Genomic DNA, 23,717 nt, shown 5'->3' with positions numbered 1-23,717 from the left:
ACCCATACAAGAGCTAGCCAAGCCCGACAAAGCTTAACTTCGGTGGTCTGACGGCAACCGGTGTTACCACTGCGGCAAGACTATTCGCATTGATGCATCAACAGTGACCTGAAATACACAGACATTGTCGAATGCAATGTATAGTTTTTGTAATTCACTTGACACTATGTGATCAAAAGTATCTGTACCCCTATTAATGGACGTTAATATGGGGTGTGTCCATTCTTCGCCTATTTGACGGTTTGAACTGTGCTTGGGACCCCTTCAATAAGGTGTCTGAATGCCTGTGGAGGAACAGCAGCCAGTTCTTCCTCAACAGCCAAAGAAGGCAGTGATGTTGGACGCTGGGGTCAGCAGAGAAGTCTGCGTTATAACTCATCCCAAAGGTTTTCGATAAGGTTCGTGTCGGGATTCTGGGAACGCCATTCCGCTTCAGGAATGTTAAGGTTCACAAACCGTAGCCTCACGGATGCTACTTTAAGACAGGATACGTTGGTGTGCTGATAAAAACTGTTCCTCTACTCTACGCAGTACACATTGATGTAAAATGTAATCGTATCCTCCCACATTTTGCGTTTTCTTATGCGCAATAAAGGATGACACTGAAATCACGGAAAATATTCCAAAGCCGTAGCACCACCTCGGCTACACTTAACTGTCGTCAGTACACATGATGGCAGCTAACTTTCTCCTGGAATTCGTCAAACCCAAACCCTTCGATTGGATTGCCACAGCGTACAGCGTGATCATTCCCGATCGCTCGTCTCTTGTCACAGCTGTCTAGTGGCTTCCTCCTTACAGCACCCCAAACGTCGATTAGCATTGAATACAGAACGTATATCCTATAAGGAGCTGCTCGATATTGTACATTCTTTCAAAGTCTGTCCTCACAGTCATTGTGCTAGTTGGACTACTGGTGGGAATCTAGAGCTCACTTGCGACATCTTCCGCTGATTTCACGCGAATTTTCACTGTCTGCTGTCTGTCGATACACGAGGTATGTCTGGTCTCTGTTTAACAGTGGTTGTTACTTCTCGTTTGCACTTCAGTCACATCACCTTCAGTCGATTTTCGGAGCTTTAGAACAATTGCCGCATACGACGGAAATTAGGGAGAATACCGTCTGCTTATGGCTGCAAACTTCAGTTGCTTTCTTTTTCCAAGCGACAATTGGGCTTTATTTAAGTTTTTTCTTTGTTTTCACACATAAAGATATGAGAATGATGCAAATCTCTCTTTAGGGAAAGGAGACATTCTTTGCGGACTTCCGCGTTCGCTCGCTCACAAGGGGAGGCCGCCAATTGCGAAATTCAGATTCGATTCATACTGCGCATAATAAAACCTCATGGCCAGAGGTGTAATGTGGCAAAGCACCAAGATGCATTTCTCAGCCGTTGTCGAGAAAATCGACAGTTAAAAGAAACCGTTGCGGTGAAATACTCTCTACGATTAATAATTCTCTACAGCGTCGTGGCGCAGCGGTAAGCGCTCTGGTTCGTAATCCGAAGGTCGCCGGGTCGAATCTCGCGCTATGCAACCTTTTTTTTTAGTATTTGTTTTTTATAATTCAAATATATATATATATATATATATAATTCGGGGCAATCAGTTGCAACAATTATGCATATAATAAGTTGTTGAAAGTCGTTTGTCGTGGAAAAACTGGCGACATCATTATGTTTTCCGCAAACAAAGTCGTATTTCACAAATGTTATTAATTGTCTTCGTAATGTTAACCACGTATAGTTAACGGAAGACGTAGAAACGATATTCCGAAACGAATACGTGTAGCGTAAGTCAAACGTTCGAATTAGAATAGAGACCCCATGAACACAAATTTTCTGTGGCAGGTATGAAATATAAACTCCGTTACTCGCTCGTTACACTTGATGGATAGATGTTGAATGGGCCGAAACGAGCCGCCGCATAACAGCGTAGTTGCCCGCTAACTTCGAAAGAAGGTAGATGCGGTCCCTAGCGCAACTTATAACATTGTCGAAAATCAGTGCGGACGGGAGAGCTTTGGTACACCCTGTTAAAAAAAAAAAAAAACGGAAAAATGGGGGCGGTACAATTGGAGACCGATCCGCCTTCACCAACATGCATAAGCAATTCATTAATACTTTATATATATCTGAATTACAAAAAACTAATAATAAAAAAAAATGCATGTCGCGAGATTCGATCCGGCGACCTTCGGATTACGAACCCGAGCGCTTACCACTGCGCCACAACGCTGTGGAAAATTATTAATCGTCGAGAGTATTTCACCGCAACGGTTTCTTTTAACTGACGATTTTCTCGACAACGGCTGAGAAGTGCATCTTGGTGCTTTGCCATATTACACCTCTGGCCATGAGCTTTTATTATGCGCAGTATGACTCGAATCTGAATTTCACAATTGGCGGCCTCCCCTTGTCAGTGCCCTGCATTTCCCGAAGACGGCGTTTGACGAGCAGTTTTAAAGCTAATTTTAAATACCTATGAAGAAGCGCCAAAGTTTAAAGTCGGGTGCAGTTAAAATCCAGTCGCTTGTTCATTAGATTTTAAGGTCATCTGCGTTTCCTAAACTGTTAAAGTATGTATGATATATATGAAAAGTAACATCTGAGAGATCAGTATTTCAGAATAATACTGAAATAAATTTACCTTTAAACTTAGCGAAAATTAAAGCCACTTTCGCAAGGTGAACTTCATACAATATTCTTGGTGCAAAAACCGTTTGGGCCTGCAGCATATTAAATATGAAATCGGTTGCGTATTATTTCTGTGTCATATATTTCCTAATTGACATAAAGGAGGCGGTAATCAGCTGTTATCAAAACTTAAAGCAGAGCAAGTATAAAGAAAGAAACAGCAAAGAAACCGTTGGACCGGAGTCGAACTCACCCTCCACAGGATGTTAATCTGGACAGTAGTGTGCTGTACTGTTTTATTACTACGATATTTCAGTCGATGGTAAATTCATCTCGTCCGCCTTCCGAATACGATCTTTCCAACGGAGGCCCACCAGGGTGAGCGGTTCTGGGGTGAGATACCGGGCACTTTGTCCACTCCTGGTAGCTGAGTGGTCAGCGTGACGGAATGTCATACCTTACGGTCCGGGTTCGATTCCCGGCTGGGTCGGAGATTTTCTCCGCTCAGGAACTGGGAGTAGTGTTGTCCTTACCATCATTTTTTCATCCCTATCGACACGCAAGTCGCCGAAGTGGCGTCAACTCGAAAGACTTGCACCAGGCGAACGGTTTACCCGACGGGAGGCCCTAGCCACACGGTATTTCCATTGCCGGGCACCTTAAACCATATCACCATTGAGTCTGTTCTCCGATCCCCATTCCGACCCTGCGCCCTCTTGGCTTCATACTTGAACAAGTCCTCGGACTGCTCTATCCTATCTGGGCTAATGCAATGTCCCTAATGCCTCAAATTTCACACTAGCATGGTGGCGAAGTAGTAAGAGAGTGGATTCATAATTGGGAGAACTGGTATTCAAATCCTCTTCATGACAGCCGGATTTAGGTTTCCCACGATTGCTCTAAATCGCAGAAGCAAGATTGTCAGTAAAGAGCGATCTGCGATCCGTTTTTTTTCGATGGGGAGGGGGATGATTGAAGCTACACATTCGGCCAGCCAGATTTACATTTTCCTCAGTTTTCCTAGTTCGCGTAATGTAAAAAATACGTCGATATGACGTTTTCGCTCTAACCTTGCTTCCTTTAGAGGTCCGTGGCCCCATATGACCACCGTCTCTATGTACATCGATTGACTGCATCTAGGTGGACGCCACAGCCTCGATAAATGCGAAGAAAGACAGCTTTTCCAGCAGACTGACAGTTTAAATAAGTATTTTATTCAGGACCACTAGCTTGTTATGTGCTTGTATTCATTTTCAAGAGTATAAATGGATATGGGCATATCATCCTCGTCTGTCAAAAACTCGCCAACTTTTTATATACACGGTGTTCCTTTTATCTGATGGGCCGCATGCGCGCGGTTGTTTGTCGGGCATCGGAGCCGAATGGGTCCCGCGGCTCCCTGTTAATGCCGACTGCAGTACGCGTCATTCGAGCAGTGAAAGAAATACCATGAGTGTAGTAGTGAAGCATACAAACGAAACATTGAAGAGACCGAATTACTTCATTCCACAACGAAAGTTTATGTACCATTCGTATGTGCGTACCGAGTCCGCTCGTATTGCCCGGGGATTGTTTGAACGGAAGTTTCCAGGAGTCTGAATTCAGAGTCGTGATGCAATTCACAAATTAATGAAAAAAATTCGGGAAACGGGAACTCTGCAAGCGAAAACGGCTTCGTGCGTGTTTCACAAAAGCTCATCTCGATGACGCTGCTCACCGCCTGGAAAATTCACCTCAAAAGCCTCTTCGACGCAAATTTCTTGCACCTCTGTACAGAAGCCTATGTTACTTGAGCTAAGGCACCATAAAGGAACAAAAAAATGGCTCAAATGGCTCTGAGCACTATGGGACTAAACATCTGAGGTCATCAGTCCCCTAGAACTTAGAACTACTTAACCCTAACTAACCTAAGGACATCACACATATCCATGCCCGAGGCAGGATTCGAACCTGCGACCGTAGCGGTCGCGCGGTTCCAGACTGCAGCGCCTAGAACCGCTCCGCCACACCGACCGGCATAAAGGAACAGTAATGCAAGAACTTAAACCTAATGATGCCGCTCACAGGGTTTGGTTTTGCAGTTGGCTGTTGAGACAAGTGCATGACGGAGAAATGGATCCTGCCCTAATTTTGTTTTCAGACGAGGCCAGGTTCCATTTGCAAGGGTATGTTAAAACCAAAAACTGTCGACACTGAAGTGCCGACGGACCTATTCTGCTTTATGAGGAACCCTTTTCATGTTCAAAAACAGGAGTATGGTGCATAATTAGTGGTGAAAGAGTAATAGGACCAATTTTTTAAATAGCACAGTCAACAGTGAGAGATATATGCAAAGCATTTTGCCACCGTTTTTTAAATGAATTGAGTGAAAGAGAACGAAACTTCGCACTTCTTCAGCAGGATTCGGCAAGGGCTCAGATGGCTAGCGTACCTTTGATTGCAATTAATGATTTGTTTCTTGACAGAGTCATTTGCAACAACATCTCGCCCACTCACGGTCCCTATTTAATCACGTGCTATTTCTGTTTGTGGGGAGTAGTAAAGGATAAGTGTACACAACAAATCGACACGCGCTACAGGAACTCAAGGATAATAACCGCGAGTCAATTAATTCAATTCTCAAAGAAAGTTACATCGTGACGTGTATAATTTCTTGAGTAGATGTCAGAAATATGTGGAAAGCAATGGGAGGCAGTTCCGACATTTCGTTGCATGACATGCGCGAGTACAAAATTTATTTGGGTGTACACTGAAGGAAAAAAAAATCGCAGCAACGAGGAGGACTTGCACGATACAAACGAAAGTGGATAGGCGTGTTTCTATATCTGAAAGATCATGTCTACTCAAATTTCGCTCCCTTCACCCAGGAGTTGCGTAAGTAGCGTCAGTATAAGGATGAAAACCAGGTTCGCTTTAAGTACATGTTGCAACGGATGTGAACGCTAGTTACCTTTGAGACTGAACGTGGTTAGTTGATTTTAGTCAAGAATGCCTGTAAAGCGGCAAAGACGCCATTTTGAACACCATTATGAACACCTCATTGAGTTTGAATGAGGTCGTATAATAGGGCTACGAGAAGGTTTATCTTCCTTCTGCGGTATTGCAGAAATACTTGGCAGGAATATAGCCGCTGTACATGATTGCTGGCAGCGGTGATCACAGGAATGTACGGTCGCAAGAAGACCGGGATCTGAAGGACCACGTGGCACTAATGAAAGGAAGACCATCGTGTTCGGCGAATGGCTCTAGAGCATTGTACTTCGTCTACAGCAGGAATTCGGGCTGCAGTTGGTCCACAGTGACAGAACGAACTGTTACAAATAGATTGCTTCAAGAACAGCTCAGGGAAAGACTCTTTATACCGTGCATTCAGCCATCGCCATTTGCGATTTCAACAGTGTGAAGCGAGAAATCATTAGAGGGCAGGGTGGACGTCTGTCGTGTTTTCCGATGAAAGCTGGTTCAGCCACGGTGGCTACGATGATCGTGTTGTGCTTCCAAGGGAACCTCCCCATCGCAGCCCCCTCAGATTTAGTTATGAGTTGGCACAGTGGATAGGCCTTGAAAAACTGAACACAGATCAATCGAGAAAACAGGAAGAAGTTGTGTGGAACTATGAAAAAAATAAGCAAAATATACAAACTGAGTAGTCCATGCAAAACATAGCCAACATCAAGGACAGTGTAAGCTCATGAGCGCCGTGGTCCCGTGGTTAGAGTGAGCAAGTGCGGAACGAGAGGTCCTCGGTTCAAGTTCTTCCTCGAGTGAAAAGTTTACTTACTTTATTTTCGCAAAGTTATGATCTGTCCGTTCGTTCATTGACCTTTCTGTTCACTGTAATAAGTTTAGTGGCTGTGTTTTGCGACCGCACCGCAAAACCGTGCGGTTTGTAGACGAAAGGACGTGCCTCTCCAATGGGAACCGAAAACATTTGATCGCAAGGTCATAGGTCAACCGATTCCTCCACAGGAAAACACGTCTGATATGTTCTGTAAGACACTGGTGACGGCATGTGCGTCACATGACAGGAATATGTTGTCGACCCACCTATCTTGTCCACTTGGCGAATGGGTAAAAAGATTCTTCTACCTTGTCCGATTTAGGTTTTCTTGTGGATGAGATAATCACTCCCAAAAAGTGATGAAAACATAAGAGTTTGTCACATAAACTGCAACAAATGAATGCAACAGTTTCACAGTCGCACAGTTTTCCCTGTGCCTGTCAAAACCTTCCTTTTTAACGTTTTCAAATTTTTCCGTGTGTAGGCCGTCAAACCCTGCATATGTCCAACCAAATCTGAACATGTCCTGGAATTTTGGAGAGCGAAGTTGTGTGTGAGTGCCTGAACTTTGATAATTGTCTGAAAATAAAAAATTAAATTTTTCGCTCAAGGAAAGCCTTGAACCAAGGACCTCTCATTGCGCAGCTGCTCACGCTAACCACGGGACCACGGTGATCCTGAGCTCACAGTGTCCTGTGATGTTGCCTGTATTTTGCATGCACGACTCAGTTTGTATATTTTGCTTATTTTTTTCATAGTTCCACACAACTTCTTCCTGTTTTCTCGATTGATCTGTGTTCAGTTTTTCTAGGCCTATCCACTGTGCCAACTCATAACTAAATCTGAGGGGGGTGCGATGGGGAGGTTCCCTTGTTAGGAGGAGGCCAACTGACGGCCTGCAACCAACCTCTCTGCGTGGTAGACACACTGGACCAACACCAGAAATTACGGTCTGGGATGCGATTTCGTATGACAGTAGGAGTATTTTCGTTGTTATTCCCCGCATCTTGACTGCAAATTTGTTCCAAAATCTGGTTATTCGACCTGCTATGTTGCCATTCATGAACAGCGTCCCAGGGGGTGTTTCCCAACACGATAACGTTTGCCCGCATACCGCTGTTGTAACCCAAGATGCTCTACGGAGTGTCGACCTGTTGCCTTGGCCTCCTCGATTACCAGATCTGTCTCCAATCGTGCACATAGGAGGCATCATTGGATGAAAACTCTAGCGTCATCACCAAACAGCATTAACCCTCCATGTATCGAACGACCAAGTGCAAGAGGCATGGAACTCCATCCTATAAAGGAACGTACGACACCTGTAAAACACGATGCATGCACGTTTGCACGCAACATTCTGGCGGTTACGCCTGTTATTAGTGTACCAGCATTTCACATTTGCAACGGCTTATCTCCCGCTTACACGAACCTGTGATCTTGCAGTGTTAATCACTCAAATGCGTTACGTAGACAGATGTATTACCGAAATTTCATTAGTCCATATTAATTATTTTTTGGTGTTGCGATTTTTTTCTGTCAGTGTGTTTTAAATTTAGTAGACGGGCGACAGTGCATCTGATTCGCGTAAAGCTGAAATACTAAACACCTTTCTCCAAAGCTGTTTGACAGAGGAAGACCGCACTGCAGTTCTTTCTCTAAACCTCGCACAAACTAAAAAATGGCTGATATCGAAATAAGTGTCCAAGGAATAGAAAAGCAACTGAAATCACTCAACAGAGGAAAGTCCACTGGACCTGACGGGATACCAATTCGATTCTACACAGAGTACGCGAAAGAACTTGCCCCGTTCTAGCAGCCGTGTACCGTAAGTCTCTAGAGCAACGGAAGGTTCCAAATGATTGGAAAAGAGCACAGGTAGTCCCAGTTTTCAAGAAGGGTCGTCGAGCAGATGCGCAAAACTATAGGCCTATATCTCTGAGATCGATCTGTTGTAGAATTTCAGAACATGTTTTTTGCTCGCGTATCATGTCATTTCTGGAATCCCAGAATCTACTCTGTAGAATCAACATGGATTCCGGAAACAGCGATCGTGTGAGACCCAGCTCGCTTTATTTGTTCATGAGACCCAGAAAATATTAGATACAGGCTCCCAGGTAGATGCCATTTTCCTTGACTTCCGGAAGGCTTTCGATACAGTTCCACACTGTCGCCTGATAAACAAAGTAAGAGCCTACGGAATATCAGACCAGCTGTGTGGCTGGATTGAAGAGTTTTTAGCAAACAGAACACAGCATGTTGTTATCACTGGAGAGACGTCTACAGCCGTTAAGATAACCTCTGGCGTGCCACAGGGGAGTGTTATGGGACCATTGCTTTTCACAATATATACACTCCTGGAAATGGAAAAAAGAACACATTGACACCGGTGTGTCAGACCCACCATACTTGCTCCGGACACTGCGAGAGGGCTGTACAAGCAATGATCACACGCACGGCACAGCGGACACACCAGAAACCGCGGTGTTGGCCGTCGAATGGCGCTAGCTGCGCAGCATTTGTGCACCGCCGCCGTCAGTGTCAGCCAGTTTGCCGTGGCATACGGAGCTCCATCGCAATCTTTAACACTGGTAGCATGCCGCGACAGCGTGGACGTGAACCGTATGTGCAGTTGACGGACTTTGAGCGAGGGCGTATAGTGGGCATGCGGGAGGCCGGGTGGACGTACCGCCGAATTGCTCAACACGTGGGGCGTGAGGTCTCCACAGTACATTAATGTTGTCGCCAGTGGTCGGCGGAAGGTGCACGTGCCCGTCGACCTGGGACCGGACCGCAGCGACGCACGGATGCACGCCAAGACCGTAGGATCCTACGCAGTGCCGTAGGGGACCGCACCGCCACTTCCCAGCAAATTAGGGACACTGTTGCTCCTGGGGTATCGGCGAGGACCATTCGCAACCGTCTCCATGAAGCTGGGCTACGGTCCCGCACACCGTTAGGCCGTCTTCCGCTCACGCCCCAACATCGTGCAGCCCGCCTCCAGTGGTGTCGTGACAGGCGTGAATGGAGGGAAGAATGGAGACGTGTCGTCTTCAGCGATGAGAGTCGCTTCTGCCTTGGTGCCAATGATGGTCGTATGCGTGTTTGGCGCCGTGCAGGTGAGCGCCACAATCAGGACTGCATACGACCGAGGCACACAGGGCCAACACCCGGCATCATGGTGTGGGGAGCGATCTCCTACACTGGCCGGACACCACTGGTGATCGTCGAGGGGACACTGAATAGTACACGGTACATCCAAACCGTCATCGAACCCATCGTTCTACCATTCCTAGACCGGCAAGGGAACTTGCTGTTCCAACAGGACAATGCACGTCCGCATGTATCCCGTGCCACCCAACGTGATCTAGAAGGTGTAAGTCAACTACCCTGGCCAGCAAGATCTCCGGATCTGTCCCCCATTGAGCATGTTTGGGACTGGATGAAGCGTCGTCTCACGCGGTCTGCACGTCCAGCACGAACGCTGGTCCAACTGAGGCGCCAGGTGGAAATGGCATGGCAAGCCGTTCCACAGGACTACATCCAGCATCTCTACGATCGTCTCCATGGGAGAATAGCAGCCTGCATTGCTGCGAAAGGTGGATATACACTGTACTAGTGCCGACATTGTGCATGCTCTGTTGCCTGTGTCTATGTGCCTGTGGTTCTGTCAGTGTGATCATGTGATGTATCTGACCCCAGGAATGTGTCAATAAAGTTTCCCCTTCCTGGGACAATGAATTCACGGTGTTCTTATTTCAATTTCCAGGAGTGTATATAAATGACCTAGTAGATAGTGTCAGAAGTTCCATGCGGCTTTTTGCGGATGATGCTGTAGTATACAGAGAAGTTGCAGCATTAGAAAATTGTAGCGAAATGCAGGAAGATCTGCAGCGGATAGGCACTTGGTGTAGGGAGTGACAACTGGCCCTTAATATAGACAAATGTAATGTATAGCGAATACATAGAAAGAAGGATCTTTTATTGTATGATTATATGATAGCAGAACAAACACTGGTAGCAGTTACTTCTGTAAAATATCTGGGAGTATGCGTGCGGAACGATTTGAAGCGGAATGATCATATAAAATTAATTGTTGGTAAGGCGGGTGCCAGCCGGCCGGTGTGACCAAGCGGTTCTAGGCGCTTTAGTCTGGAACCGCACGACCGCTACGGTCGCAGGTTCGAATCCTGCCTCGGGCATGGATGTGTGTGATGTCCTTAGGTTAGTTAGGTTTAAGTAGTTCTAAGTTCTAGGCGACTGGGACTGATGACCTCAGATATAAAGTCCCATAGTGCTCAGAGCCATTTGCACCATTTTTAAGACGGGTGCCAGGTTGAGATTCATTGGGAGAGTCCTTAGAAAATGTAGTCCATCAACAAAGGAGGTGGTTTACAAAACGCTCGTTCGACCTGTACTTGAGTATTGCTAATCAGTATGGGATCCGTACCAGGTCGGGTTGACAGAGGAGATAGAGAAGATCCAAAGAAGAGCGGCGCGTTTCGTCACAGGGTTATTTGGTAAGCGTGATAGCGTTACGGAGATGTTTAGCAAACTTAAGTGGCAGACTCTGCAAGAAAGGCGCTCTGCATCGCGGTGTAGATTGCTGTCCGGGTTTCGAATGGGTGCGTTTCTGGATGAGGTATCGAATATATTGATTCCCCCTACTTCTACCTGCCGAGGAGATCACGAATGTAAAATTAGAGAGACTCGAGCGCGCACGGAGTTTTTCCGGCAGTCGTTCTTCCCGCGAACCATACGCGACTGGAACAGGAAAGGGAGGTAATGAGAGTGGCACGTAAAGTGCCCTCCGACACACACCGTTGGGTGGCTTGCGGAGTTAAATGTAGATGTAGCTCTTGATGTCTACCACCTACTGCGTCTTGCATGGGGTCGTAAGATATGTGGAACACCCAGTACTTAAGAGGATGATGTGTCTACATCTATTTGGCCCCTGAAAATAAACATATCGAAACTCTGGAAACTTACCTAGTAGAGGACTTATTCAGACGAGCAGCCAGATGGACATGAAGCTGTCCTTTAAATTTCATAGACATCGTTTTACCGCGCCGCTCTTTCTGAGAATCTAGTGATGCTCTGTCGGCGGGCGCGCCGCCCACGTCATCACCGCGTGCATAAGGTCGCGCTGCCATCGCATACATTATTCACGGCTCCATGATCCCGGCACAAGTGTACCGCCGTAGCAACGGCCCTCTTTTCGCCTCTTCCTTTTTTGCCGCGGGAAACGAAATGCCGCGTTACTCATAACTGCAGGTAACAAATCCCCCGTGTACATCACGGCAGATGGATGTACGTGGCTCCCGCAACGTGTACGTCTGTTTGGGGTTAAAATAAATATTTCACCGTCGCTTGATAGCGCGCTATAAAAACTTCAGCACGGCAGGTACTGTTATTTTCTCGCACCCAACGGATTTTTGTATTGCTTTTATAAGAGCGTAAATAACAGACATTTTTTTGTTGAGTCAAACTGACGCCAGAGATTTATCGGTTACGAATCCGTACCCGCTCGTAAACTTCCAAGTGGAATTTATTTGTTCCAGAACCAACGAATGCATTTTGCGATACTGACGTAGCAGCATATTTAAATGAAGATGCAGTAAATGAAAAACTCGCCTCCTTCTCAAAGTACCCTCCTCATTGCTGGTATTGTCAGAATACTAGACAAATAAGACTGGACGCCGGAATACGTTCTTACGCGGGGCAGGAGTAATTTGCTGTACCTGGATTTTCTATCGTAAGTGATGGAGCAAGAAAATTAACGTATCGTTTGCGATATCATTCAGCATTATTTCAGAATGTTAAGTGTATGTAAACTCAAATGTTACGGGCAAATTTCTTTTCGCAACTTTAAACATTAATTTCAAAGTGACTGAATTCTGCGACTATGAACAAATTTCGTATTTGGCTGTGAGAAACCACTTTGCCACCTTTTTCAAAGGATGTACGTATCGGAAACCGTACGTATCTTCATAATACTGCTGTACGGACATGTTTTCTAGAACAGTGTTTTGATTTACATGTAAATAACTGGTGAAGGAGTCAATAACATCCGGTGCAGTTAGTGGAGACTGGGATAGTTCGTATAATTTTTTCAGTCGTTTTAGTAGAAAATGGTTTTAGACCTATATTAACGTGAAATACTTTATGATGCAGCACCATTATTACAGATTCACCGCATGTTTTCTACTTCACGCTCAGCTATCAGTAATATCGCTGATTGACATTACTTCTGGTTATGCACACTATTACTGTTTGCCACGCAATGGGACTTGTTGTTGCAGGACTGGGGTACGTTCTTATACTTAGTGTGACCTATTAAGCATTAATCAAAACTGTTAAATTTGTACTGTTGATTGTTGTTTACAACTAATTTGTTACGATATTATGGAAAAATCTGTTTTGTTTTTACAGATTGGTGTTAATTTGTCATGACTTGTTTTGCTTCTTCGCTTTGTGTTTCTTTTGGCGTTGTGCCTCTGTCTGTCTTCTTTTTGTAATTTGTTATGCTGCCTTCACAAGAAAAATTGGTAGCAAGGAACTGCACGTAACTCAAAGCAAGTTGTTACCTCGTAACAAGTAGCCTCATACATCACCATTTCTTATTCGGTACAGATACGCATCAGTTTTAGACTACAAACAAGTTTTAAACATTATATCATTCACGTGAACTTAAAGACTTCCAAATGATACTACGTTTAATTTTTTCCTGATCTGAGTACTTTTTTAAAAGCAAACAGATGGAGAAAGAATGTTTCCTCTCACAGTCTCGCTCTCTAATACTGACAATCTGCCCTCCGACGAGGGGAACTGTGCTGTCAGGTGCTACCATCTATTGTAAGAAAAGTGCGTTGCTAACAGAGATCCTAGCCTTGGTCTTCCATGCTTTCAGACTTTTTGCAAGGTAGTTAATTGTGTCAATTGCTAAGTAAAGTTAGAAAACGTCAGCGTTATCGTTAGTAGATTACATGATGACAGGAAAGTGCATTTTACCATGTTGGTTCCCCTACAGCTTATTTTCTACGAATTCAAGCATAGTGTGAATAAAGCATCATTTCAGAATAATACATCAATAATTAACACAGACTGACAAAGTGAAATTTAGGAAAAACACTGCACAACTATTGGAAAAAAAGAAATTTTACTATATTGTAAACTAGTTATGACTCTGAATAAATTAATCAGTTTAAATATGTAAATGTTTCTTAAAAACAAACGTAAAATCCAGTTAAAAGATGGTGAATACTTATGTTGGGTAAATATAAACACCGCGACTTTACTGCTTCAAAAAAATGGTTCAAATGGCTCTGAGCACTATGGGACTTAACATCTCAGGTCATCAGTCCCTTAGAACTTAGAACTACTTAAACCTAACTAACCTAAGGACATCACACACATCCATGCCCGAGGCAGGATTCGAACCTGCGACCGTAGCAGTCTACTGTTTCAATGAAATAGATTTTTAGTAACTACGCCACCAGATCCACGAATGATTATATTAACGTTAGGCCATAATAACTTTAAAACGCAACTTGTCATCAGGAACATGACATATAAAATTATTCATTAAAATGTTAAAAACGGCTTAACTTACTTGGCACTCTGAAATAGCAATTCATTGACTGTCATGACTGAACGACAGAACATGTGGATACGTGTATTCATAACATTCGCTCTGGCGGCATGGCTGATGTTGCTTGTGATCATTTAACATACACTCTGACATGAAGAAAGACGCACCACGAAGCACTACGTTGTGGGCGTGTCAAAGTGTATAGAAAACGTATCTGCTTCCGTATTGTCGCATCGAATGTGTCCGCTCCTGCAGATAGACAGTCCAGTGAGCAGGTTTTCAAAGTCGGCTGCCGTCGCTCCTTCTCGGTCATTCTTGTCATCGACTTAATGAATTGCACACTCGTACTGACGTTTGTTGCGTCACACCTATAATGTGAGCTAAAAACTGATAGACATGTGTCAGTTATCTGCATGTTTTGTAGTTTTGACAGAGCTGTATGTTTTCTGAAGCCACAGGGGTACTTATGAATAACCCTGCATTTATCTGATCACTGCAGGTCGCCTGGATGCAGACACATCGCCATTGGATATGTGAAGCATGAAAGAAAGGCGACTGGAGTGACGAGCGGCGATACACGTTTGTACGTGCCAATATGGAGTACGCAGAACATCGCATGAGGCGGTGCGACTGCTAACCCTCAGGATACTGTTTAGGCGGGAGGTGGAGGTATTCTCGTGTGGGAAACACTTGTGGAATGGCCTATGAATAGTTTCTCACTGGCGGGCGGTACAAGAAGAGTCTGTAGTAGAATCACATGTCTCACTTTATTTACCTGCAGCCCTGCACTAACTTTACCTCCTGGAAAACAACGCACCAATCAGTCGCTTCGCTATTGTACAGTTGTAGCAACACAACACGGACACGAGAATACTTGCCTGGCATCCCCTTCTTCGTGGTTACTGAAATGAATCCTACTCAACACATCTGTGACGTCATGGAGCGAGATGCACGTACCTTCGAGTCATCTCCGACACATCTCCGTGAAATGCACAAAGGATATAATTATGGTTTAAAAAACGAATCAACAAATAAATGTGGCTGGTTGATAGTGTTACGTTCCAACACTCTCCGACCATTTTTATTAAGTCATTGTGCAATGTCAAGTCGTCGCCTTCAGTGCAAGAAAGGCAGTCACTTAAGTCATGCACAGGCCACTGATACGGTAACAGACAACCAGCGACGGAATGTACCTTGAGGGAAGAAAGCGCTCATTGTAATCTGTGCAGTAGTCTCAGCCTCTGAAAGGCAAAAGACATGAGTATGATCATATTTGAAAACGTTCATAATTTGGAAACAGAAAACTCAAAATCAGTCACATTAATCATAAAAACACCCTATAGTATCGTAGAAATTCATAATAAATAAAATTTCATTATAATAAATGTGGGTAGTATTGTCAAAGTGATCACCCACGAGAGATTACGTAGATGCGCGAAGTTTCATTTCAACGTTGGCACGGTAGCAATCTTACTGCAGTGGATTGGCAGCTCCAGTGAAAAATCTTGACAGTTGTATGAAATAATGTGAAATGACCTATTGTTCCGTGCGACAGCCGGTGGAGAATAAGTAAATCAATGCCATCGATGCGCAATGCGTTAAGGAATGATAGCAGTGCAGGACTAGGAATTTTAAGTATGGCTTCCAGTAAACAGGGACAGAATATTAACGTTAACGTTACATATAGCATCCCATAAAAATGGATTGTGCTACATTACTGGCCATTCAAATTGCTACACCACGAAGATGACGTGCTACAGATGCGAAATTTAACCGATAGGAAGATGATGCTGTGATATGCAAATGATTAGCTTTTCAGAGAATTTACACAAGGTGCTGACATGAGTAAAGTTTCCAACCGATTTCTCATGCAAAAAACAGGAGTTGACCGGCGTTGCCTGGTGAAACGTTGTTGTGATGCCTCGTGTAAGGAGGAGAAATGCCTACCATCACGTTTCTCATTTTGATGAAGGTCGGATTGTAGCTTATCGCGATTGCGGTTTATCGTAACCTGACATTGCTCCTCGCTTTGGTAGAGATCCAATGACTGTTACCAGAATATGGACGTCGTGCTGGATCCCAACGGCGTCGTATCGCTAACAGTCGAGATGACAGGCATCTTATCTGCATGGCTGTAACGGATCGTGCAGCCACGTCTCGATCCCTGAGTCTACAGATGGGGAAGTTTGCAAGACAACAACCATCTGCACGAACAGTTCGACGACGTTTGCAGCAGCATGGACTATCAGCTCGGAGACCATGGCTGCGGTTACCCTTGACGCTGCATCACAGGAGCGCCTGCGATGTTGTACTCAATGACAAACCTGGGTGCACCAATGGCAAAACGTCATTTTTTCGGCTGAATCCAGGTTCTGTTTACAGCATCATGCTGGTCGCATCCGTGTTTGGCGACATCGCGGTGAACGCACATTGTAGGCGTGTACTCGTCATTGGCATACTGGCGTATCACCCGGCGTGACGGTATGGGGTGCCATTGGTTACACGTCTCGGTCACCTCTTGTGCGCATTGACGGCACTTTGAACAGTGGACGTTACATTTCAGATGTGTTACGACCCGTGGCTCTACCCTTCATCGATACCCGCGAAACCCTACATTTCAGCGGGATAATGCACGATCGCATGTTGCAGGTCCTGTACGGACCTTTCTGGATACAGAAAATGTTCGACTGCTGCCCTGGCCAGCACATTCTCCAGGTCTCTCACAAATTGAAAACGTCTGATCAATGGTGGCCGAGCAACTGGCTCGTCGCAATACGCCAGTCACGCCTCTTGATGAACTGTGGTATCGTGTTGAAGCTGCATGGGCAGCTGTACCTGTACACTCCATCCAAGCTCTGTTTGACTCAATGCCCAGGCGTATTACGGCCAGAGGTGGTTGTTCTGGGTACTGGTTTCTCAGGATCTATGCACTCAAATTGTGTGAAAATGTAATCATATGTCAGTTCTAGTATAATATATTTGTCCAATGGATACCCGTTTATCATTTGTATTTCTTCTTGGTGTAGCAATTTTAATGGTTAGTAGTGTAATATTCTGCAGCACTAGTGAAATCTCGATTTTATCTTCTTAACGAGGAATGTAACTAATAAAAAAAATACAAAGATACAGTAATTGATTGGTTGTAAATCGTCCTCCTGTACCTGATAGTTTGCTTTATTAGTGGTCATAAAAATTGCCCGGTCTCTGCAGAGTTGAAAGGGGGGATATAATGAAAGGCGTGCGGATATGTGAATGCGTTTTTATATGCGGGGCGGGCCTCTGGGCCGGGGATGTGTAGCGGAGGCGGCGTGCGGCAGCGGGCAGGCTTTATCGATCTCGGCAGATGCTCAAGAAGCGGAGAGAAGGCGGCTCGGAGAGCCCTCAGGGAACACATGCCCCGTGCCCAAATCCCTGTTTAATCCCCAGCTGCCGGAATAACTGGGCCGCCCTGCGGTCAGAATGCTCAGTCTTCCGTCGTCTCCCCTCCCAACACGGCACCCTTATTACTGCTGGCGGGTGGGCCGAGCAACGAAGTTTCCGCGGTCCCCTTTGCGCGTCTGCGTGTGTACATCTGCTTAGCTCCTAGGACGAATCCGACAATATGAGGAGTGCGATGGGGAACGTCTCCACAGCCTTTACATAACTCTTGAAGATGTATTCCACCATCAACGAGGTGGTTGGCAAGATGGGGTTTAACATGTTGTCGATGGTAAGGTCATTAGAGCTCTTATTAGGGAGGGAGGGGGGGGTGGGGAAATACGGGAAATAAAATATTGGCCAAGAACTTTTCAAAGGAACCATTCCGACATTTGCCGTAATGGAAACTACGGAAAATGTAAATGTGGATGACTTTACGGAGAGCCGGCCGGTGTGGCCGAGCGGTTCTAGGCGCTTCAGTCTGGAACCGCGCGACCGCTACGGTCGCATGTTCGAATCCTGCCTCGGGCTTGGATGTGTGTGATGTCCTTAGGTTTAAGTAATTCTAACAAGGGAACCTCCCCATCGCACCCCCCTCAGATTTAGTTATAAGTTGGCACAGTGGATAGGCCTTGAAAAACTGAACACAGATCAATCGAGCAAACAGGAAGAAGTTGTGTGAAACTATGAAAAAAAAAAGCAAAATATACAAACTGAGTAGTCCATGTGTACGATAAGCAACATATAGGATACAGCGAGCAAAGGAGCGCCGTGGTCCCGTGGTTAGCGTGAGCAGCTGCGGATAGAAGGGTCTTTGGTTCAAGTCTTCCCTCGAGTGAAAATTTCACTTTCTTTATTTTCCCAAAGTTATGATCTGTCCGTTCGTTCATTGACCTCTCTGTTCACTGTAATAAGTTTAGTGGCTGTGTTTTGCGATCGCACCGCAAAACCGTGCGGTTTGTAGACGAAAGGACGTGCCTCTCCAATGGGAACCGAAAACATTTGATCGCAAGGTCATAGGTCAACCGATTCTTCCACAGGAAAACACGTCTGATATATTCTATACGCCACTGGTGACGGCATGTGCGTCACATGACAGGAATATGTTGTCGACCCACCTAATTTGTACACTTGGCGAATGGGTAAAAGGATTCTTCTACCTAGCCCGATTTAGGTTTTCTTATGGATCTGATAATCACTCCCAAAAAAGTGATAAAAACATAAGTGTTTGTCACGTAAACTGAAAATAAAAAATTAAAATTTTCACTCGAGGAAAGGCTTGAACCCACGACCTCTCGTCCCACAGCTGCTCACGCTAACCATGGGACCACGGCGCTCCTTTGCTTACGTTTTCCTAGATGTTGCATATACTGTGCATGGACTACTCAGTTTGTATATTTTGCTTATTTTTTTCATAGTTCCACACAACTTCTTCCTGTTTTCTCGATTGATCTGTGTTCAGTTTTTGCAAGGCCTATCCACTGTGCCAACTTATAACTAAATCTGAGGGGGGGTGCGATGGGGAGGTTCCCTTGTAAGTTCTAGGGGACTGATGACCTCAGATGTTAAGTCCCACAGTGCTCAGAGCCATTTGAACCATTTTGAGCCAAATAGTCAAAAGAACCCATCTCTAGTTATATTTACAGTTGATTTTCAATCAAGTGCTTAGTGTGCTGAAAAGTAGTAGTAACTAAGTGGTTTATATAGTATTGCACGACTACTGTAGACAATCAGCAAAAATTAAAAGTGATTTAATTGTAACTCATTTTCTATGGCACTAGTATGCTGGCTTTCTTGTAGTCAAAATAGTTTTAAAACTTTGTTCTATTTTGTAAATGATGTCAAATGTGTACGTCTACGCAACGTTAGTACCGGAAGATAGTTGATGCCATGAATGAAAGTTAGTACGGCGTTAATCGGAAACGCAATCATTTGCAAGCTAATAAGTAAAGAATGGTAAATAATTTTTGTCACATTGAGGCATGTTTTTTCAAACAGATAGCAGAATCGTGAGTTATTTAACGCAGCGTAGTTGGTATAAATTGCTGCTGGTCATTGCTTATTATTGGTGATCATTAAGGTAACTAACATAATCACATACGAAATTAACGTCTTTCGTGTTTTTGTCACACTTGACTTTTAAATATAAGTAGCGCCTTTGCATTTTAACCAGGTGCTGCTTTGCCTTTCTCACATGATATTTACGCGATTTCGAAGTCATTACAATCATCTAGTGAAATTAATTTTTTCTTGTTTTTGGAACTGCCGACCATTTTATTTTGAAATATAAATTCATTCAAACCCTATTCTGATATCCAAAATTACGTCTAAGGACAGTGAATCTCTTCATTTATTACCATTTATGGACTTCTGTCGTCTTCGGATTCGATGCCTTGTTTTCACTAAAAGCGGAACATCAGGTATACTTGTCACAAAACCTTACATACACCGTAGAGTGAGGTACGTTACACACTGATTGGGATTTGCGCCATGTATTTCACTTACAGCCTTAACAGTGGATGCTCTGGCACTCATTATGGACCCTTGATATTGACAATCAGTCAAAACTGCAGCTACTACAATAAAATTTGGCGACAGCCATAATCGGAAATTATCATACTCAGAAAATTTCAGCACATTGATTCATTGATTTCATGGTTTCCGCAATACTAAAGCAAACTTTTGTAATGACGCGTTCAAGCCATTAGAAGCAAACAGTGTCCTTTCCAAGACGACTTCTGATTTGCTTCCGCCTGAATCACAAGAGGCTGTACAGTGCCTTTATCTAACATCGAAAAATCCAAACCTGCATCATCTCTATTGTGGTTTTCGGATCCTCACTATATCATTTCTGCCTTTGGAAGTAGTGCGTTAGAGCGTATATTTTCCCATGTTTTCCCGCAGTAACTGATAGACGGTGTATTTTAGAGCTGACAGCCAGGTTGATTATTCCTTTTGTAAGTACAATATTGCGATCATAAATTCCGTGACCAACTAGGTCGCTTTTACAACCGGTGACTTCACGTATTGCCCGCCGCTCGCGGCACCCAGCGAAGAGCACTGGATGTGCTCTGCAAACCAACGTGAAGTGCATGGCAGATGGTACGTCCTATTGTACAGCATAGTAGGGTTTCTTCCCGTTCCAATCGGTTTTGGAGCGGGGGAAGGGTGAGTGCCTAAATGTCTCTAGATTTGCTGTAATTAGTCTGATGTTGTCGGTGGCGTATGGGGGCGCTACGCAATATATCCCTAGAGTCCTTAATTAATACTCTTTCAAATGTGTTCAAATGTGTGTGCAATCTTATGGGACTTAACTGCTAAGGTCATCAGTCCCTAAGCTTACACACTACTTAACCTAAATTATCCTAAGGACAAACACACACACCCATGCCCGAGGGAGGACTCGAACCTCCGCCGGGATCAGCCGCACAGTCCATGACTGCAGCGCTAATACGCTTTCTTGAAACTTTGTTGGTAGCCTTTCGCAGGGTACTTGGTGGCTATTTTTAGGCATTCCCGGTGGGATCAGGGATTTTCACCTGCCTCGAGATGAGTGGGTGTTTGTGTTGTCCTCATCGTTTCATCATCATTCATGAAAGTGGCGAGATTGGACTGAGTAAAAGTTGGGAATTTGTATGGGCGCTGATAAGCGCGCAGTTGAGCGCCCCACAACCCGAATCATCATCATCATCATCATTATCATCATAATTTTAGGCGTCAGCGAATTACGCTTTTTCCAGCATTACAATGACGAAACAAATTTGTGCGACAATTCGCGCTGCCGTTCTTCGTATACATTTAGTATCCCCTCGTAGTCCAATTTTTGAGGAGTGACACTTATGTAGAGATGGAATGTGTTGACGTTTCTGCGGAGTCCAAGACGCGTCAAGTAGTTTTTTTGCTCTCACGTTCGCTGGCTTCGCCGATTCTCAACCAGACTTACCACTTTTCAACCCAACCTAGACCTTGGGCTAAGCTAAAGACCAGTCTGTCACTACAACCAGGTTTTTTGCTTTCACATTCGTCGGCTTCCCAGCAAGAGCTCTAGAATACCTATAGTGTAAATCCATCCAAGTTTTCCAGTCCCCATCACTCGCAGAAATTCCGGGGATAAAAGCCAACTATGTGCAACTCCCCCGCCACCCCCGCTCTCCCCCCTCCTTCGTATGCCTTGTTAAAGATTCCTTTATTACTTAAAGTAGTCCGTTATGTTCACTTAGTATTACTTTATCGTAGTTTTTAGTGTTGAAAACCACAATTATCCTCTTATCAAGGGTGTTGTTGAAAGTATTTTCGACTGTCTAGAGCGAATTAATTGGATTTACATTGATTTCCATGAAATCCTTGCCTCTGTTTTCATTGGTTTCGGATTTCGCTGATTGTTTGAGCACAGATTGCGTAGGAAAGCCGTGCAGGCGTAGGAAATAATCCAATAATTAATAAGCCTTCTGCGTTTAGAGCTCTTCTTTAAGTGCGCGATTTGGTTAATGCTACTAATTTAGAGATCAGCTGACGATTGAACTGAATACCACATTCCTCGCAACAGATCGATGCTCCTCATATTCATCATCGTCACAATCTTCTTGCGCTCCTCCTTTTTCTCTGCCTCCGCCTCCTATTTCTCCTTTGCTTCTACATCCTTGATTCGCATCGTACGTGAGGCGGTAGTAAAGAACTTCTACATTAGAACATGTTCTTACTTATTGGATAATTCGATATGTTGCTTTTTTGGTAATATACGACACTGTGCCATATGGACACCTTTGACAATTAGAGTTTTTACGGCGGTTGGACAAAAATGTGGAAACACAGCGAGAAATTCGTGTTTGAACATAAATGCAGATACTAACCAAGAGCCGGCCGCGATGGCTGAGCGGTTCTAGGCGCTTCAGTCCGGAACCGCGCGACTGCTGCGGTCGCAGGTTCGAATCCTGCCTCGGGCATGGATGTGTGTGATGTCCTTAGGTTAGTTAGGTTTAATTAGTTCTAAGTTCTAGGCGACTGATGACCTCAGAAGTTAAGTCGCATAGTGCTCAGAGCCATTTGAACCATTTTTGAACCATTTGCCAGCCAAGACTTTAGGATGCGCTGTTGTCTTTGACCACAAGCGGCACCTGTGCAATGTTTTCAGTGCGGCGCAAGTGCCATTCGTGGTAAGAAAAGTGTTCTGTGTTGTTGTCTTTGCATTACATCTGAGCTTAGTACAGTCGAACGTGGGGAAGTTATTGGTGCCTTTCGGCGGGTCCTCCCATAACCAAGGTAGTCGAAGAGTTTGGTGTCTCAAGAACCACTTTATCGAAGATTTATTGCTGTCAAAGGCAAAGCGGAAGAATGTCATCCGATGAGTCACAACGAGGACGAAACTGTATTGAAGAGGATTGTCACGAACAGTAAGAGGATGAAGCTGCGAAAGTCACTGCAAAACTGAATCTCGCACTCACTCATCCTGTCAGCACCAAAAAGCACGAAGGGATCTCCATAACCTGGGAACTGGAGAGCGAGCTGCTATTCCAAAACCCCACATCATTTATGCACATGTCCATAACAGAACAACGCAGTGCCGGTCGTAAAAATCTGGTCTGTGGAGCAATGGAAGAAAAACATTTGGTCGGGCTAGTGTTTCAAATTTCTGGCCGAGTTTACGTCCCACGAGTGGAACTTGGTGGGGGGGGGGGGGAAGTGATTCGGTGATGATTTATGCAGCCATATTGTGGTTTTCCATGGACTCCATGGTTATTCATCAAGGCCACATTACTACCAAGGATTATATGAACATTTTGGTGATCAGCTCCGCCTCATGCAACGATGTTTGGTTCCCAATGGTGATGCTGTGTTCCAAGACGCCACGGCTCCTGTTTACACAGCTCGTATCGTTCAAGATTGTTTTTATGAGTTTGAGGATTGACTGTCGCATTTCGCCTGGCCACCAGTCACAATATCTCAACATAATTGAACCTTTTGGTCCCTTTGAAGAGTGCGTGATCGCTATCTGTTTCCATCATCGTAATTGAACTTGTCACTATTTTGCAGGAAAAAATGGAAATGAGCGTTTGGCGTCATTGGCCTGGAGGCCCCTTATGGGGCAGGTCCGGCCACCTTGGTGCGGGCCTTATTACATTCGACGCCACACTGGGCGACCTGCGCCCCGGATGGGGATGAAATGATGAAGACAACACAACACCCAGTCCCTGAGCGGAGAAATTCCCCGACCCAGCCGGGAATCGAATCCGGGCCCCATAGGACGGCAGTCCGTCACGCTGACCATTCAGCTATCGGGGCAGACTATTTTGCAGGA

General features: G+C 44.8%; 1 protein-coding gene across 7 annotated transcripts in view; it reads left to right on the top strand.

Moving 5' to 3' along the window:
- The window catches only part of LOC126462885 (protein-tyrosine sulfotransferase-like), a 970,604-nt gene that overhangs the window by 216,126 nt on the left and 730,761 nt on the right, over window positions 1–23,717 (top strand). The window lies entirely within an intron of this gene.

This window comes from Schistocerca serialis, chromosome 1 (genome assembly GCF_023864345.2).
Source record: "Schistocerca serialis cubense isolate TAMUIC-IGC-003099 chromosome 1, iqSchSeri2.2, whole genome shotgun sequence".
NCBI lineage: Eukaryota > Metazoa > Arthropoda > Insecta > Orthoptera > Acrididae > Schistocerca > Schistocerca serialis.
The sequence above is the reverse complement of the archived record's forward strand: the minus strand, read 5'-3'. Positions and strand labels throughout refer to the sequence as shown.